Source organism: Arvicanthis niloticus, chromosome X (assembly GCF_011762505.2).
Source record: "Arvicanthis niloticus isolate mArvNil1 chromosome X, mArvNil1.pat.X, whole genome shotgun sequence".
NCBI lineage: Eukaryota > Metazoa > Chordata > Mammalia > Rodentia > Muridae > Arvicanthis > Arvicanthis niloticus.
This window is the reverse complement of record NC_047679.1, coordinates 7293624-7313041: the sequence shown is the minus strand read 5'-3', so window position 1 is coordinate 7313041 and position 19418 is coordinate 7293624. Positions and strand designations below refer to the sequence as shown.

Sequence of the window (19418 nt, the reverse complement as noted above, 5' to 3'; positions counted from 1 at the left end):
AGAGAAGCCCTGTCTCCAAAAACCAAAAGAAAAGAAAAGAAAGGAAAAGAAAAGACCTACAAGCCAATCTGTTTTTTATTTTTTAAATTAAGGGTTCCTTGTGATGACTCTAGTTTGTGTCAAGTAGACCAAACAAACAAACACAAACAACCTAACCAACGTAGTTCTAGGTGTTAGAGTTAGGAGTGGAAAGTTCTAGGTGGTTAGAACAGTACTCCAGCATATTAGCAACCAGCCATTAGCAACACACACACCCTGGGGGGGGGGAGAGAGACAGAGAGAGAGAGAGAGAGACAGAGAGAGAGAGAGAGAGAATAAAGAAAAAAGGAGGGAGAACTAATTGCTATTTTTAGAAGTTAGGACAATGGTTCCCCTTGATGATGGTGGTACGTCTAGAGATGTTGAGGATGGATTTTCTGGTTCCCTAAGGATATTTGATTTGAAAAATGTCATCAAACTGCAGACCTGTTCTTTACATCCACTTTGATATGCATCTTATATTTCCAGAAAGGTTATAAAAAAAACAGGCTTTTAGCTTGACACTTCTTCCCCCTGTAGAGCTTGCACACTAAGGGGCCAGCTGCTCCTCTGTGCGTCTCTCCCTGTCCTGGTTCGCTACTTAAGTTCCAGTTCTGGATACCCAAGCCAGGAAACACACAGCAACCTATTTATTTGGTTGAGATTTGGAGGAATCTGGCTCTACCCACAGCATGGCTGTAGCGTTCTCTACAAAATCCTCATTCTTTGGGCTCCTCCCCACCACTCTTTTATAATCAAAAGTGTAGAGGGCATTCTGGAGTCTTCAAGCTCATCTTTGTAGTGGCTACCACACTCACTGCCCAGTATGATTTCTCCTGTACTGATTCAAATAGAACTGGAAAGATCTCATGTGATGTCTTATTTTGTAGCACAATAATCCATTTGTAATTGTGACTGTACTAGTTACTCTCGTTCCTGTGACCAAATGAGAGACAAGGAGCAAGTTAACGGAGAAAAGTCTTCTTGGATGAGATAGTGGGGAACTCTTAGCAGCAGACAGTAACATAAGGTAGCTGTTCACACTGTAGACCAGCAAACCTAGGTGCCCTCTGGTCTCTGTGTCTCCAGCCCCCAGTGTTGGGATTAAAGGTCCATGTTATGTACCTGCCTTTTTTTTTTTAACGTGAGTTCTGGGGATCAAACACAGGTCCTTACCCCTTATGTGGCAAGCACTTGACTGGCTGAGCTGTCTCCCTGGTCCTACATAGCCTTTAAATTCTGGGCAGTTTCAGGACTGGAGAGGCGGCTCAGCAGTCAACAGCACTTGCCGCTCTTTCCAAGGACCCGGGTTTGACTTCCAGCACTAATAGAGTGGTTCACAGCCATCCAGCCCTATAGTTCCAGAGGCTCTGACAACCTCTTCTGACCTCTGGGGGCCCCAGGCACCGGATACTGCTCAGGCATCTGTGCGGCTGTTTTATGTTAGTTATTTGTTTTAATATAATTTTTAATTGTTTGTGAATTCCACATCATGCAACCCAATCCCACTCATTTCCAAGCCTTTCCATATCTTCCTTCTACCCTCGTAACCACTCCCCCCAAAAGAAAATCAAACATAAAAAAATGAAAATTAAATAAAAACAAAAACCCTTCTCCCTGTGGAAGCTGCAGTGTGTCCCCCAGTATACCCTTTGGCAAACATTCACTTGCGAACGCTCACTGCAGTGAGTTATTGGTCCTGTTCAGGGCCTCTGGCTTCTGCTACACTATCAAGACTGGACTCTCACCAAGACTTCTCTCAGAGATCTTCCTGTGGCCCTGAGTCATGGAGACCCTGCAGCTTTGGGTCTACACGTTGCCATTTTAAAATATAACTTGTTTCTAAACAGAGGCCTTGTGAATGGTAGGCACTTTACCACTGAACGACATTCTCAGCTATAGGCTGGATCTTATTGTAGGCCACAGAAAAGAATTTTAGGGTGACTAAGTATGAAGCAAAGTTGGGGTTTACCGAGAAAAAGACGTTAGGACACTGAGCAGGCAGATGCGGGCTTCTGAGACAGTCACACTAGTGTTCTAATAAGAACTTTCTATATGATTTTGTGGCGTTTTAAAGTTGTTCAAAGGTTATCACCTTTACCTACATTTAAATGACAGTAAAACAATGTTTGGGTATATTTCTGTCCATCAGAAGGTTTTCCTTTCATAGATGAGATTTTATGGTGAGATTGAGGCGTTTTACACGGGTTTACAAATAAGAAGCACCAGTAAAATAAAATTGTAAGTCAGAAAAAATACCAGAATTCTCAGTATACGTTGGTCACACTGAGGTCAAGACTGTTTATTTTGACTGTAAACATGGCTCATAATCTTGCTTGAGAAATTTTTCAGGCAGTTTGGTCAGCCGTCCTGAAATTCTTGACACTTAACCAGTGAGAGACTTAAACCAGCTTTCGGGGAGTGAGGGGCTCTTTTCCTTACTCATGCTCCCTTAAATTTCTATTCTATCTCATCTTTTAAAAAATTACAGGGGTAGAGGGCTCGCTCAGTAGTTAAGAGCACTGGCTGCTTAGTGTTCTTCCAGTGGACTTGAATTCCGTGTCTCTCCCTCTCCCCCTCCCCCTCCCCCTCCCCCTCCCCCCTCCCCCTCCCCCTCTCTCTCCCCTCCCCCTCTCTCTCCCCTCCCCCTCCCCCTCTCCCCCTCTCCCTCTCCCTCTCTCCCTCTCCCTCTCTCCCCCTCCTCCTCCCCCTCCCCTCCCCTCCCCTCCCCTTCTTCCTCCCTCCCCTCACCCACTCTCTGCAAGGTTTCTTTGTGTACCTCTGGCTATCCTGGAACTTGCTCTGTAGACCAGGCTATCCTCGAAGTCAGAGATCTACCTGTCTCTGCCTCCCTGAGTGCTGGGATTATAGGTGTGTGCAGCACCACCAGGCTGGAAATGTCTCTTTAAAAGAGTTTTAAAGTGCCACTTGACAATCTGATCCCTTAGATCCTTTAACCATGGCCCCCATCCCCAATAGGAGATTCCTTTTCACAATTTAACACAAACCCTGGATGAGTAGGGCAAAGAGCAGCCATCATGCCTAGTTAACCTGAGAACACAGAACTCAGCTACTTTAGAAAGAGCTTGCGTTAGGGTTAAATGCACTGATTTAGGAATATCAAACATTCCCAGTTGAGGTTAGCATGGATCCAATGCTTCCTTAATTAAATTTCATAAAGGTGCCGCTCTTCCTGAAAACTGCAACCTTCTATGCTACTGCTGGGATCCGTGTTTTGAAGGGTCTATGGTGGCTTAGGGAACGAATTTCTGGGGATTTTTCCCCTGCAGGTTTCCAGGACAAATATGAGCCTCTCAAGATGTTCTAGGAACCAAACATTCTGGCTTACAGCAATCCATGCCCTCTCCTTCACTCCCCACCTGCAAACCAAGGAGACCAGAGACATGAATCTTTACGCTGTTCCAGAACTAGAGGGAGAAAAGTTCTCCATTCCTTGCCTGTAGAAAAGGTGACACAAAAGTCAGGAAATCTGCATAAGTAGATTCAGTCTTTCTTCTAGATGCCAGGGCTCCTGTGGGTCACCTAACCTCATCTTCCAGGAGAGATTCTAATCCCTAGGGCCTGCTAGGACCCTTCCACTGGGTGGTCAGACCCTTCTGTGTCTTCTCAGAAGAGCCGATAAAGCTCCTTACTGTAGGGTTCAGTGGTTCAGAAAACTTGCTGCTCTTACAGAGTGCCCATCACAGCCATCCATAATTGCACTTCTAGGGGATCCAATCTCACCTTTGGTACCAGGTGCACATGTGATGCACATAGATATGCAGGCAAAACACTTCTACACATAAAATAAAAGATTAAATAAATCTAAAAAATCAAAAGTGACAGGCATAGTGGCACACACCTTTAATCCTAGCACTTGTGGGGCAGAGGCAGGAGGATCTCTAAAGAGTTCCTGACCAGCCAAGGCTACATAGTAAGATCCTGTCTCAACTATAAAAGTAATTAATTGATTAAATTAAAAGTTCCTCCTGTTCTCCCTGCTTCTGGAAGAGCAGTTAGTAATCTTAACCACTGGGGCACCTCTCCAGACCCTGGAGTTTCCATTTTTAACAACACAAGGTGGCTAGGATCAGGAAGAGGAGAAACAAATTTAGATTTGCAGGACGACAGGAGAAAAAGGTCATGCCCAAACTGAAGTTGTGACAGGCACTCTGGCCCAGTAGGAGGCTATTTAAATCCATGGGACCTGTGCCACAGTCAGTATGCCAACTGGGGTAGAGTGAAAGCATGGTAAAAAGTGGCTTTTCCCATGTTATGTTTCTCCTGAGGTTTTCCAACTAGGAGATGATTCATGTGCATTCATTCTCTCCTCTCTAAGTCATTGCTCTAGTTCCCTCTTTGTTAAAAAAAAAGTTATTATTTGAGAATATGAAAGCCTATATAAAAGACCACATCCCTGAGGCTGTAGAGATGGCTCAGCCATTCTTCCAGAGGACCTGAGTTCAATTCCCAGCAACCACCTGGTGGCTTATAATTGTCTGTAACTCCAGTTCCAGGAAGCCCTCTTCTGATCCCTGTAAGCACACATGTGATGAACATATAGATGAAATAAAGTAAAAAATATTAGAGAGAGAGAGAGAGAGAGAGAGAGAGAGAGAGAGAGAGAGAGAGAGATTATGTCCCATTTTCTTGATCTTTGGCAAACTGGTAGGCAAGTTTCATACAACAGTTGTATCATCAAAACTCTACCTTATACATGGGCCACATGGACCATTCAGCAAATGGCCATCAGCTAGTGCAAAGGTCACAGAGAAATGGGATGGGAGGGAGAGACAATTAAGAACATACTTTGGTTTTGGAAGTGACTGCTCTGAGTTATGGCGAGGTAGGCTGAGCAGTCCAGGTGGTCCAACCACTGATCCCCACGAGGTGTGTCCATAAGCTTCTCCACCCTGCTGACAGGACTGGGTTCCCACCAATACCTCTAAGAGGCAGTGAAGTATCTGATCGCTTACTGGCATGCTCAGTAGGTTGCTGAGAAAGGCTTTTGTGTTTTTGTTTTTTAAAGACACAAACCAGTGCTTATGATTCATACATTTCTGGCTTTGGGCCAGGGCAGAACTGCTGACAGAGCCAAGGACCTTTCTGGCCTTAATGGAACTGCTTGTCAAAGAAGCACATCTGCTTGCTTTGGAAGACTCTCCCCAGTCTACAAATAATAGTGGCTGTGAGTGAAAGAGAAAGTCAACATGTAAGTAATATCTCACCAACCAAACACATTTCTCAGAGTGTCAGCCCTGTAAGTCTAATCTTACATCACCAGGAACCCCCCAAAACAACCCCAGGAATGTCTACAAAGCTGTCAAGTCCCCAAACAGTAGAGCTTGCTCAGCTCACCAGTCCTGATGGCAGGACAACTTATCCTGTGATTGAGGGAGAAAACTCCTGGTATGCACTCCAAGGCTACAGTCCAATTGGATCCCTGAATCCAGAAAGCAAACAAATGAATATTCTTCAAACCTGGGGGATAGATTTGGGGCTTCTTGGCTCAAAACCAAACCAAAAGAAAAAACTGAAACAATCCAACCAAACGAGAGAGTTAAGACCCTTTTCTTCAATCAACAGAGCATTGGTAGGCAGCCCAGGCCTCAGTAGGAAAGAGAGGGAAAAGCCTCTGGTTGTGTGTAAAATGTTTCCACACAGTTGCTGGGATTTTCCTGGAGTCCAGAAGACCACTTCTCATCAGCTGTGAGCAGTTGGATCTCCTCTGCCTGAGCTATCACCGGGCCCCCAGTGGGAACTTGGAAGGTCATACAGCTCAGGGTACTTCTTCCTTGTGTGTGCCACCCAAACCATGGAAATCTGTATTGCTCTTGGCTCAATTGAAGACCCAGGAGACAGAAGTTGGTAGCAATGGGCCTATTCAAAGCCTGTGCTGAAGACCAGAGGAAGGGATGCTTTGTCTCAGATATCCATCTGCAGAGAGTGTCAAGTTTGAAACACTTTTCTAGGAGACAAATGGAAGTCTAGAGACAAGGGGCAGGAGTTCATGTCCCAGTAGGAAATCCATGCTCCTAGTCTAAAGTCCATACACTAGCTTGGGCCTCCCTCATCCAGAGGAGTGGCTTTCCTCTTTATTGGTGGGTTACTAGTACCAGAGGAAGGGCTTTTCAGTACAAGGGACTAGGGAGGAGAGACAGACAGCAAAGGGCAGTTTGAAATGACCCCCTGTTAAGTCCAGTTATCAACAGAAGATGCAACTAGATCCTTGTGGATACCTGATGTAGATAGTATATATACTGTGTTCTCTCTTATATATAAACACTTGTGGTGATATCTTATTGTACTGTACTAATGTACCCACCCCCCCCTTTTAAGGCAGGGTCTTACATAGACCAGGCTGTCCTCAAACTTGATCTGTAGCTGAGGATGACCTTGAATACTTATGGTTTTTTTCCTTCCATCTTCAGAATACTAGGATTAGCTAGCCATCAGCACACGTGGTTTCTGCGGTGCTAGGGATTGATCTCGGGCTTGTGTGCACGCTATTACAAGCACTCTGTCAGCTGGGCCACATCCCTGGCCCCTCGCCCTTCTGCATGTGATGATGTGACATGACACAGTGTCTACATAGTGACATGAAGCGAATGGCCTAGACATCGTGATGTAGTATTAGGCTAGTACACAAGGCTTATTTGAACACAAACACTGAGGTACTGGGGCAGTAGGTCTCATAACCAAAATAGCTGCTAAGCAGCTAATGGGTGAGTAAAGCATACAACATGGGTATGTTGGACAAAAGGATTGTGCACATCCTGAGGCAGAATGGAGCAGGATAGGTGCATGTTTCAAAAGACAGTTTCATCATGGAACCCTGGCTCCCAGCTGGCCTAGAACACTCCATGTAGACCAGGGTAGCCCCCAACTCACAGAAATCCACCTACCTCTGAGTGCTGGGATCAAAGGCATGCACCATTATACTTGGCATCCAGTTGCAAATTTTTAATCACCCTATGCAGCATAGTATGCAATTTAAAACTTATGAATTGCTTGTTTTTATAATTGCCCAGTGACTATGAGCTGAACTAAAACGTGAAACCACAGATAAGGAAGACTAGTGTAAATTGAAAGAACTTCAGATGTCAGATAAGGCTCTCTCTGCCCAGAGTTGGAAATGAGCCTATGAGACAATCAGGCAAGGAGGCCAACCGCTCAGTCTTCCCATCATTCCCTTCGTTTAAACCTTCCCAGTCCTCTGTTTGTCCTCTCAGGGTTTTGTCGGTTTTGTTGGTTGGTTGTTTTTTGAGATAGGGATTCTCTTTGTAATAGCTCTTGTTGTCCTCGAACTCACAGAGATCCACCTGCTCCTGTTTCCAGAGTGCTTGCACAGTCACTGCCCAGGTGTCCTTCTTTAAAATTAGCAAAGTAATGGGGTTTCATCGTAGCATGTTCACACATACTCTGTTCTTATTGTTCTCCTGTCCCAGTCCCATCTTCCATTCCCCACCTCCTCCTGCTGGTCCCCTTCCTCTTCTGTTCTCACATCACATGTGTTCTATTATCCTCTTTTTTTCTCCATCCATCCCTTAAGACCTTGTCTTCCCCTCTTTCTAGTTTTATGACTTACATATGTACACACACACACACACACACACACATCTAGAGTTCATGTATAGGTGCAAACTTGGTGCTATTTGTCTTTCTGAGTTTGGTTTATTTGGCCTTGCATAATGATCCCCAGTGCCTTTCATACAAATGTCATGACTTCATTTTCCTTATGGTTGAATAAAATTCCATTGTGCATATGGACCACATTTCCTATATTCATCTGCTATCAGGCGTTGAGGCTGCTTCCATTTCTCAGCTCCATGGATGTCCTAGCACGAACACTATTTTTTTATGGTCACAGTACATCAGAATGATTAAATCCAGCAGCCACTGTTGCTTCCCTAGCCACTTTCTATCCATTTCCCCAAGAATCACCTTCTTTGGCAAGGTGCCACCCAGTCTGCCCTCCTAGACTACCCCAACTCCCAGACAACTAGGGTGAGTCCATGCCTCCTGCCTGTTAATTTAACTATGGGTGTGTGGTCCAAAGTGGGCTGATGAAATCTGAGGGGCTGTGTGCCTCCAGGAATTTTGGGAGGCATTTTGCTCACTTGTAGGATAAGAAGGAAGACAGGAAACATTCTTCTCATTTTTTTGTTTTTTTGTTTTTGTTTTTTAAGACAGGGTTTCTCTGTGTAGCCCTGGCTGTCCTGAAACTCACTCTGTAAACCAGGCTGGCCTCGAACTCAGAAATCCACCTGCCTCTGCCTCCCAAGTGTTCCTCTCATTTTCTGCCCATCCTCCAATGCCATTTTGTGAGGATAACTAGCTGCTGCCATTTTGTGATAACAGGGCAGTAACGTGAAGCCCAAGTCCTGGATAATGTTGACTCAGTCAAGTCTGGAACCATACTACCTTTATGAATTTATAAAGGCCAGGTTTTAAAAGTGTGTGTGTGGCCCAGGCTGGCCTCGAACTCAGGATCCTCCTGCCTCTGCCTCCTTCAGCAAATCCTACCGGCGTGCGCCACCACAACGGGCTTTAATCCCAGTACTTGGGAGGCAGAGGCAGGTGGATTTCTGAGTTCGAGGCCAGCCTGGTCTACAGAGTGAGTTTCAGGACAGCCAGAGCTACACAGAGAAACCCTGTCTCAAAAAAAAAGTAAGAGAGAGAGAGAGAGAGAGAGAGAGAGAGAGAGAGAGAGAGAGTGTGTTTGTGTGTGTGTGTGTGTTTGCGCATGCGTTCACGAATGCACGCATCAGAATGAGTGTGTGTAGGTCAGAGGACAACTTGCAAGAGTAGTTTTTCTTGTTCTGCCATGTGAGTTCCAGGGCTCAGATCATCAGGCTTGAGTGGCAAGCGATCTCCCCCCCCCATCCCCACCCCTGAGCCATTTTGCTAACCTCCAAATAAATGCTTTTAAAGCTAAGTGTAACTCCATCCTGTCTGTCTGTAGCCAAAAGCAGACATTTTGCTTAGCCAGAGCAGCACAGTTTCAATGGCCCACCTAATGCCCACTTCATCACTTCACAATCTTGGATGAAAGTGGAGCCCTCCCCTCATGCTTCTCCCTGGGCCTGAGAAGTCCAAGGAGATGTATGTCTCTTCCCTAAGCCTCCTTCCTAATGTGGCCTGCTGAGGCAACACTGTCCCTTTTCCAGACCTCTTCACTTGGGAAAGACCTGTGGCAAGGCTGTGAAGAAGAAAAGTTGCTGTTGGCATCATTCAGAAGACCTTCCCACTGGGCCCCTCCGCTGCCTTGTTCCTGGCCCTTTCCGTTCTTTTGGAATAGTCAGGTCATACTCAGAAGTAGAGTGGCCACATTCCAGCTCAAAGATCAAAGCTGAACATGAACTCATAACAGCTGGGAGGATCCTTGAGTGCCCAGGACACCAAAGAGATTGTGTGTCACCCCTGGCCTGCCTTCCCTTGAACCTGTAAGAAAAATCGTGTAAGAAAAACAAACCCCTACGGGCTGGGAAAATGTGGTAGTGGATAAGAGCAGTTTCTGTGCAAACATGAAGACCTGGGTTCAAATCCCTAGCACTCACTCATGACTAGCTGGGCATGGCTGTATAAGTCTGAAACCCCAGCACTATGCTGGGAGGGAGAGAGAGGAGGGTTGATAGGGTATGTTAGCAGCTAGCCCAGCTCCAGATTCAGTGAGAGACCCTGTCTCCAAGGAAATAACCTGATGTCCTCCTCTGGCCTCCATGAGTGTGTATTGTCATGGCTACTGACATACATATGTACATACACAACATACACATAATACACTGGAGTGCAACTGAAACAAAAACAAACCCTAGTCAGGCATGCTGGCACGTGCCTGAAATCCTAGCACTAAGAAAATAGAGGCAGGAGGATGGCAAGTTCAAGCCCAGCCTGGGCTACATAACAAGTTCTAGAGCAGTCTAAAATAAACTCCTGTTTGACTAAAACCAAATGTATACCCTCTGCAGCTGAATATCTGATGTGGTTTTACACTGAGCTTAACCTTTTCAAAAACTGAAATCTGGGCATGGTGAGATGGCTCACTGGGTAACGTGCTCACCATCACGCATGTGCGAGACCTAAGTGTAATACCCAGAGCTAATGGCAAGCCAGGTGCATGGCTGTCATCCCAGCAACCCACCTGTGAGATGGGAGAGAGAGACAGGAGAATCCTGGAAACCCATGGCCTGCTGGCCTGACATATGAAGCAAAACAACAACCAACAGATTCTGCCTCTACAGGGGGGGAGGGTCCTCAGACTGCCACATACACCCATACACACACACACACAACATAGAGAGACACACAACAAATAACACACACAACACATGTAAATATTTCATGTGCAGACTATATGTATACTATGTATGACTGAGAAATCCAGTAGAAATTCCCTTTGCACTTCCTCCTGGTCTCTGCTCTACTCTCTTGGCCTGGAGCAGACCACTGTCCTGATTTGTCAGGGAATATTTTCCAGGTTTGATGTCATTCCTTTTAGTTATTTATTGATTTGTTTATTGAGACAGGGTCTTTCCTACATAGCCCTGGTTGTCTTGGAACTCACTGTGTAGGCCAGATTGGCCTTGAACTCAGAAAGATCCACCTGCCTCTGCTTCCCAAACGCTGGGACTAAAGGTGTGTGCCACCACTCCCAGCCCTGTTAGTCCTTTTAAAAACTGAAAATTGCCTACTCTGGCCATTTGTTTGTTTGTTTGTTTGTTTTAGACAGGGTCTTGCTGAGTAGCTCAGGCTGTCTTCAAACTAAACATCTTGCTGAGTCTGCCTTGCAAGCCTTGGGATTACAGGAATGCACCACCACACCTAGATTTCTCATTTATTTTTATAATTTTAAAGGTTTATTTTTATTTGTGCGTCCATGCACACACATGGGGCCAGGCAGGAGGCTGGAGCTGCAGGTGACCGTAAGCTGGACATAGGTACTGAGAACCAAGTTCTGGTCCTCTGCAAGAATCTTGCCTGGTGAATCGTCTCACCATCCTCTATTTTATTTTCATTTATTTTTGAGACATGGTCTCACCATGTGCTAGTGGACAGCTTTGAACTCATTATGTAGCAGGCTGTCCTCAAACTTGCAGTAATCCCACTGCCTCTGGCTTCTTAGTGCTGGGATTATAGAATTACCATCATGCCTGTATGCTTTTAATGAGAAGAAAATGATAACACTAGGACCTCTCCATTAGACTTCATTATGTTGACAGTAAACTAATTTTTTTTTAAAAAAAAAAAGCAAAACCCCAAAGGACCAAATAGATTGGGAGAGGAAAGAGCAAGAGAACTTTGGAGGTGAAGATGCAAACACATAGGGAAATAGACCACAGACGCTGAATCCAAGAAGCAAACTGATGTCTTTTGTTAAGTTACAGAAAGGCTCTGGATTTGTGGGTGGGTGGGGCAACCCTAGCTTATAACTGAGGTGGAGGTGAGACTGGAAAATAAGAAGCCATATTGAAAACAGCTGGGTCAGTGTGAATCCAGTTTGGGGAGAGAAATAGGACACTGCCGCTGGGAGAACCCAGGGCAGCGATTGCACACACCCAGCAAGTGCTGCTGAGGGACCCCAGGCTGAACAGAAAGAATTCACTGTATAGACTAATGCATTGAATGAAGGGGTTGACTATGAAATTGCTAGGTAGAAACTGAAAGCACACAAAGAGAACTCTGAGAAGGTATCATGGAGGCAGTAACCACAGGAGGCAGCGATCATCCTCAAAAAAAAAAAAAAAGTATGTCAGAGAAGGGTCCCAAAGGACTGGATCGTAGGTCCTTCCCCCTCCCCCCCCCCACCCGCATCCCCAAAGCAGGGTGTTGTTGCATGCACAGGTTCAAGTGTCCCTGGGGTGAGGACGTGATCGGGCGGCTCAAGAACTGCAAAACTGCCTTGCTGCAGGAAAACGCAGCTGCTGGAGCATTTGAGCCAGGTTGGACTGCGGCAGGCTGCAGTGGGGAGCTGGTCCCTCTATCCTTTGCCAGCCGGCCTGCTTCCCTCTACTGCCCTCTACGGGCGAAGACTAGCAAGGAACAGCCAGCAAAATCAATGCGGCTAGCAGACTCCGCCCAGCCAGCACAAAGCCAAACAGAAAAGGGTGGATTAGAGCCAGAAGACAGAACAAAACAGTAATTATTGACAGTGTGTGTTGTCAGGAGCCACAGACATCCAGATTCCCAGCCTCAGAGATGTAACGGCTCAGAGGACCCCTACCACGTGCTGAGCAGTGTGTGTGTGTGTGTGTGTGTGTGTGTGTGTGTGTGTGTGTGTGTCCGCGCGCGCCCGCCCACCCGCGTGCGTGTTAAAAGGGTGTTGTCTCTTGACTGGAGTATATTAATCATTGCTGAGCGAGGGATTCTACGTCAAGAATAAGAAGTAATTGCGAGTGAAGTGACCCTCAGCCCCCAGACCCAGTGACCCTCACTAGAAGATACCACCAGTCCTCCCGTCATCAGCATGCCAGAAAGCTGCATTTCTCAGACGCTGACAGCTTTAGACAGCAGAATAGTGATCTAACTGGGTTTCAGCAAACGTCACACTCAACAGTCCTCATCAGAGTCCCTTCTAATCACGCTCTTAGGTTATAATCTTATAACCCGGGGCTACTAGATACCCCAGAAAACCCACTACATCATGACAGGGAGCACAAACCATTGAAAATAAAACCATTTGGAAGAAAAAGACTCCACTGAGATATGTAGCCACTTCAGTAGTTGATATTTTCTGAGAAATAGGAGATGATATTGCAACCACATAAAAACACCTAAGGGATAGGAAAAGTCCCCTAGAAATTTTTTTTTAAAAAAAAACAAAGGAAAGAGAAGAAAAGGTGGCTAAAGACATGAAAAATTCAGTGGGCAGATTCAAAGCTAAGGCTGAGTAAATCTTTCAAATATGGAAAAGAGCCCAACCATGGTGGCACAAGCCTTCAATGTCAGCCCTCAGGAGGCAGAAGCAGGTGGACCTTTGTTCCAGAACAGGTGGAGCTCGACAGTGAGACCCTGTCAAAATGTTTTTTAATTAATTAATTTTAAAAAATACAAAAGAAGGCCTGGAGATGTAGTTCAGTTAGCAGAGTGCTTGCCTTACAATAAATGCTGGCTGGATTGATGGCTCAGTGGCCGAGTGCTTTCCAGCCCCCACATCCAGTGGGTAACATCTGCCTGTAATTCTAGGTCCATGTGCACACCTCCTCCCCACCTCCTCCCCCATGCGTAGAACATCATTAAACACAAAATCAATATTTTAAAAATGCCAAGAAAAATGAATTTCATCTGAGATTTCTGGACCTGTAAAAAAAAAAAACCATTAACGAGGCTAATTAACAACATGTTTAGATAAACAATCTCAAAAACTTGACCTCCCATGCACCAGGCCCTCAAGAGCTAGGGGAACTGCTCCAGCAAGGAAGAAAACTCCTGGCAAGCAGGAGTTGTAACTCAAGAGGGTGGTGATGGGAGCTCCCAGGGTGACAGTTGGGTGAGACTTCCAGACCACCAGCGTGCAAGCACTGCAGACAGATCTAGTGGATTCTTTGGAAACTGGATGCTGGTGAATAACGGATGAGCACAGAAGGGCTGGGAGGTAGCTCAGGGCTGAGTATAGGCTTAGTTACACAGGAAGCCCTGGGTTCTATTCTCAGCAGTGGAAGAAAGAGAGGGAGAGAGAGAGAGAGGAGGGAGGGAGGGGGAAATAAGGAAAAGAAAGAGAGAAGGAGAAAAGAAGGGAGGGAAAGAGAATTGGATGGCAATAAAAGATTGGGAGGCGGATTAATTCTTAGTATTTACAAAACATAAATGAAGAAAATGGGCAACTGAGAAAGAAAAAAGCTAAGCAAGCAAGGAGATCTACTTTTGAGGGAGGGTACTATATAGCTTCACCATGAAGCACATTTCTACAGTTATAATGATGTAAGGTTAGATGTTGGTTTAGTCAAAATGATGATGCAACTCGATTGGAGGCTTGGAAAGTGGCAGTGTGACTATCTCTCTCAGAACAGTAATTTTCTTTTGTACATTTAGACATCCCTGCACAGGTCAGGACAACACTACCCTCCTGTGAGCAGAGTACAAGAAGAATCCCTTAAGAGAAGAGAACATGGTTACCTTGGGGAGTAAGAGAAAAAGGATGAATAATTTTGGTGAAAAAGAAAGAAAGAAAACAACCTACATTTGAAACACAAGAAACAGAAATTGAAAACAAAGTTTCTAAAAGAAAAGGGGACAATTATTAACTCCAAGGAAAACCAAATTTACTTAAGAAAGGAAAGAATGTTGACTGCGTTCCACTGTGGATTCTAGTTACATAAAATGTCTGTTCTCTTGGCCTTCCAGCTTTGCCGAGTCTGCCAACAGAATCTTCGTGGCCTCTGGCTCCTAGGTGGGTGTCCACCCCCCAGGATCCTCAGCAGGACAACAAAGGGATGGAGGGTGGGAGGAGGAGAGCTGGGGACATGCAATTCTTGCCTCTGTTTAGGGCATTGGCATCTAAGTATGGCCCCATGCCTTGGCCAACACCTATCTCTACTGCTCTCAGCTCCAGGTTCTCCAGGGCCTAGTGATGGCATAGGCATGCCCAGAGTCTCACCAGCCAGGTCTCTAGTGGTTTCCCTAGGCTTTGCCACATTTAATGAATACTTCTTATTTGATTCTTCTCAAGTTAGCCATTTGGAGTCTATCGTCTCCGTGGACTGTGACTGATACACACAATTGTGACTGAGAGAACCAAAGAGCCAATGTGTATTAGGCGGTCTCCAAAGAGAGCACACAGACGACATGGGGTGGGGGTGGGGGTTGGGAGTAAGTCACCTTCTATCAGCAAGGAGTTGACTTGAAAGGGAAAAAGAATATAAGAAATCTGACCATAGAAATATGAAAGCAATTTACAGAAGAAATAGACAGAGTTGTGACAGTGAAAGCATTCTTGATTTCTGTGACTATCTGAGGACTGACTCCAAAACTGTGGGAGTGGGACTCAAGACTCCTCAGGAAGTTTTCAAATCTCTGAAGCTGGGTACAGGTGTGGTGATGCACGCCCTTGATACCGGTCCTCCAGCGGCAGAAGCAGGTGGATGGATCTCTGTGAGTTCCAGGCTAACCTGGTCTACAGAGTGGAGAAAACTTTTGTTAAATGAGTACCAATCATTTCTTCTTCTCTTTCTTTTTCTACCTTCTTAGGAAAAAAGACAGGTCTTGTATAAACCATACTGACCTTGGACTTTAAACCTTACTGCTTTTCCCTCCTGAATGCTGGAATTAGAAGCATGCCCTGCCACATCAGGTTCACAGGCTGGGGCGGGTGGAACGCAGGGCCTTGTGAATTCTCAGCAAGCGCTCTAACAACTGAGCTCCAGCCTCACATCCAGTCAATTCATTGGAAAAGAGAAAAACAAGAATCACAGAACAAATAGGGTTTTGTTATGCTGTTTCTTTCCCTCCGTCGTTGTTGTGTGCATATGTGTGTGTGTGTGTGTGTGTGTGAGAGAGAGAGAGAGAGAGAGAGAGAGAGAGAGAGAGAGAGAGAGAGACAGACAGACAGACAGAGGGAGAGGGAGAGGGAGAGGGAGAGGGAGAGAGAGGAGGGAGAGAGAGAGGAGGGAGAGACAGGAAGAGAGAAGAGGGAGAGAGGAGGGAGAGAGAGGAGGGAGAGACAGGAAGAGAGAAGAGGGAGAGAGGAGGGAGAGAGAGGAGGGAGAGACAGGAAGAGAGAAGAGGGAGAGAGGAGGGAGAGAGAGGAGGGAGAGACAGGAAGAGAGAAGAGGGAGAGAGGAGGGAGAGAGAGGAGGGAGAGACAGGAAGAGAGAAGAGAGAGAGAGGAGGGAGGGAGAGAGAGAGAGAGAGAGGGAGGGAGAGAGAGAATGTGTTCCTTATTGTGTATTAGGCTCAAAGGAGCATGACGTGTACTATTCTAAAATAATGGTGGCTGCAGACAGGGCAGACAAATATCCCCAGCAAATGAGGTCTCTGCAGATGCAGTTCCATCTGGAATGACGGAGCAGAGGACTAATTCTCTGCACCAATGGGAGGCACTGCCAGGTAAAGAGCTCGGCTCAGCTCCAGCCATTTCCCCTGCAGTGTAAGGCTCCTGGCTCACCAGCTCCTCCAGCATGGAATGCAGAGCCTCTGGGTGTGTGGGGAGGATATATTGCTTTATCATGGAAGCCACTACCCACAAAGAAACTAACTGAGTTCTTCAGGGTGCGGCTAAGGGTACATCACAAGGTGAGCAAGTAGGGGGTAGAAATCACATTCAATGACACAGAAATCCAGACCCAAGAGCTAAAACTTAAGCCGCCAGGCACATAATGATGGCTGCGGCTATCAGACTGCCTAGACTCTAAAAATGAAAACCCAGCATCTCATAGAAAACACATCAATCTCTTCATGCCAGGGAGATGGCAAACGAAGCCCAGACCAAGGAAATTAACTAAAAAATGTCCTTCGTGCTCCAAGCAGGAAAAGAGTTGAAATGAAGACTCCACAGTACTGGATTTAGCACACATAGCTGACACTCCATAAGTACGCAATTCAAACTATATTTTGCAATTTCCATGATTATACGAATATATGCATTGAGAGGAAAATGAGGAACTAAACCAAAACTTCCCACCAACTCCTGTTAAGTAAATCACAGGTTGGTACCAATAATTGTGCCGGGCGGTGGTGGCGCACACCTTTAATCCCAACACTTGGGAGGCAGAGGCAGGTGGATTTCTGAGTTCGAGGCCAGCCTGGTCTACAGACTGAGTCCAGGACAGCCAGGACTACACAGAAAAACCCTGTCTCGAAAAAACCAAAAAACAAAAAAAACAAAAAAAAAACAAAAAACAAACAAACAAAAAAAATTGCCACGTAACAGAATGTCCATTCTTTTGAGTTCATCCCCAGTCTAAAATCAAAGAGCAAGGCCAGAGCTGCGATATAAACAATGATCCGAGATCCCCAGGCTCAAATTCAATACTACCAGTTTAGTTCTGAATTGATCATCAAGAAAAAGGTTGTTCGTCTGCAGCAATTTGGTTTTTATTTTGCTTGCGGTTCTGGAAATGGGACCCAGAACCTCTCAGTGACAGGCCAAGCCCTCTGCCACTGAGTTCAGTGCCCACCCTTCATACGGTGGCTGCATTCATATCTGTGTGAAGAACCAAGGAACTCTGGCTAGAGTTAGGGGGTAAGATACAAGCGTGGCAAGAAGTGCTGCGGGCATCGTCCCACTTTACATCAGTGATTCTCAACCTGTGGATTGCGACTTTGGGGCTCAAATGACCCTTCCACAGGGGTCACCTAAGACCATCAGAAAGCACAGATTTAAGTTACAATTTTTTTTGGGGGGGGGGGTTCAAGACAGGGTTTCTCTGTTTAGCCCTGGCTATCCTGGAACTCACTCTGTAGACCAGGCTGGCCTCGAACTCAGAAATCTGCCTGCCTCTGCCTCCCAAGTGCTGGGATTAAAGGCGTGCGCCACCACTGCCCGGCTAAGTTAGGATTTATAACGGTAGCAAAACCACAGTTATGAAGTAGCAATGAAAATAATTTTATGGTTGGGGCTCACCACAGCATGAGGAACTGTATTAACGGGTCAAAGCATTAGAAAAGTTGAGAACTGCAGGTTTAGGCTGTGCTGATAGGCCAGAAGGTCTTAAAGAAGGGTTACCGCTCTACCTCTCTACTCTTAGACCCAGTAGCACATGGTGAGGGTTCCCCTATGCCAGGCAACACAGAGAGGCTGCACAAGGAGGAGTGGCTATCTGTCAGAGCAGGGCTTTTTAAACATATTCTATGTGCACACAGGTACCAGCCATATGACTGGTCTAGTATAAAATGAAGTTTATTTATATTGGGACATGGGAAGGGGCTGTGGGGAAGGGGATAGAGGCAAAGAAAGGAGACAGAAAAGGACAGAGAGAGAGAAAGAAGGGAAGAGACCAGGAGGCCAGGATCATGTGTGTGTGTGTGTGTGGGAGAGAGAGAGAGAGAGAGAGAGAGAGAGAGAGAGAGAGAGAGAGAGAATAGTAGTGTAGTGTGTGTGTGTGTATGTGTGTGTGTGTGTGTTAGAGAGAGAGAGGAGAGGAGAGGAGGAGAGGATGGAGGAGGAGGGAGGGAGGGAGGGAGAGAGAGAGACCCAAACAGTCCTTTCAAACAGTCCTTTTGTTGCAAGCCAGGCTAGTACCTGGCTGTTGCTAGGTAACTGAGCCTAGAAGAACTGCTAAGACAATACCCATAGAGTACATGGCTCTCTCTCTCCCTCTCTCTCCCTCTCCCTCTTCCTCTCCCTCTCTCCTCCCTCTCTCTAACACACACACACACACTACACTACCATACCCTAATAATAATATATCAAAAAAATTTTAAAACCCATAAGATAAAGAGTGGTGACTGAGGAAAACATCTGCCATCAACCTCTGGATTTCACATGGACACACATGTGAACACACACTCACAGCAGTTATGTAAGTGCAAGCATATTTCAGGAAAGCTCACACTGGCCTGTAGATGACACAGCACCTCAAATCCTTCAAGACCAAGAAATAAGTCACAAAGAAGCAGGGTTAGAAAGTCTCAACAGGGACCTAAAGAATGAACTGTTCTCAAGAAAATGGCTGAGAATAGCCTCAAGTCCCTACACCAGAGGAGGGGCTGCCAGAAGCCCAGCTCGTAGGAAACCTGGCCTCTAGGCCGTTTTAATGATACCCCTGCAGCTGATTCTCCATATTTATATAACTGTATCTTTTCTATAAAGTGTAATATCATACAGGGAAAGTGAAGAGAACCTGAAAATTTTATTCTCCCGATTCAGGCCCAACTGCAAAGAAATCCACCTTTTTAAAAAAAAAAAAGTGGTTGTCAGGCTACCCAAGGCTTTCAGACTACCCGCCAGGCCCAGCTTTACTTGGAAGCAGCCACATCAAGAGAGAATGACAATGCAGGACCTGGAGGCGGGTGAGTGGGGCAGGCCCTTTCTTTCTCAGAAATACCATCCGTTCTGATTAATAGTAAAGGAGCAGAAAAGAGCCCGAGCTAAGGCTGACAGGCTTCTGATGACACCTTGCTGTGGAGAGGTGATGGATATGCCAATTAGCTTAGCTGTGGTGATCATGTTGTAATGTATGCATATATCAACGCATCACACCAAACACCCTAAATAGATAGAATTCTGACTTGTCAGTGAGAGCTTGGTAAAACTGGGAGGGAAAGAAAAACAGAATTAACAAAACTAACATAGGGATGAGAATAAAGCTCCATTATTAGAGTGACTGCCAAGCATGTACAATCCCCAGTACTGTGCGCGTGCGCGCACGCGCGCGCGCGCGCGCACACACACACACAGAGAGAGAGAGACAGAGACAGACAGAGAGAGAGAATCCTGCCTCTTTAGCTACACACCTATCATC

General features: G+C 45.9%; 1 long non-coding RNA gene across 1 annotated transcript in view; it reads left to right on the top strand.

Moving 5' to 3' along the window:
• LOC117695318 (uncharacterized) overlaps positions 1-15420 on the top strand; it is a 114630-nt gene extending 99210 nt beyond the window's left edge. The window contains exons 4-6 of the long non-coding RNA XR_013105969.1: positions 5048-5230; positions 14050-14407; positions 15205-15420. This is a non-coding gene — a long non-coding RNA (uncharacterized LOC117695318). The remainder of the gene's footprint in view (positions 1-5047; positions 5231-14049; positions 14408-15204) is intronic.
• Positions 15421-19418: the final 3998 nt, after the last annotated feature.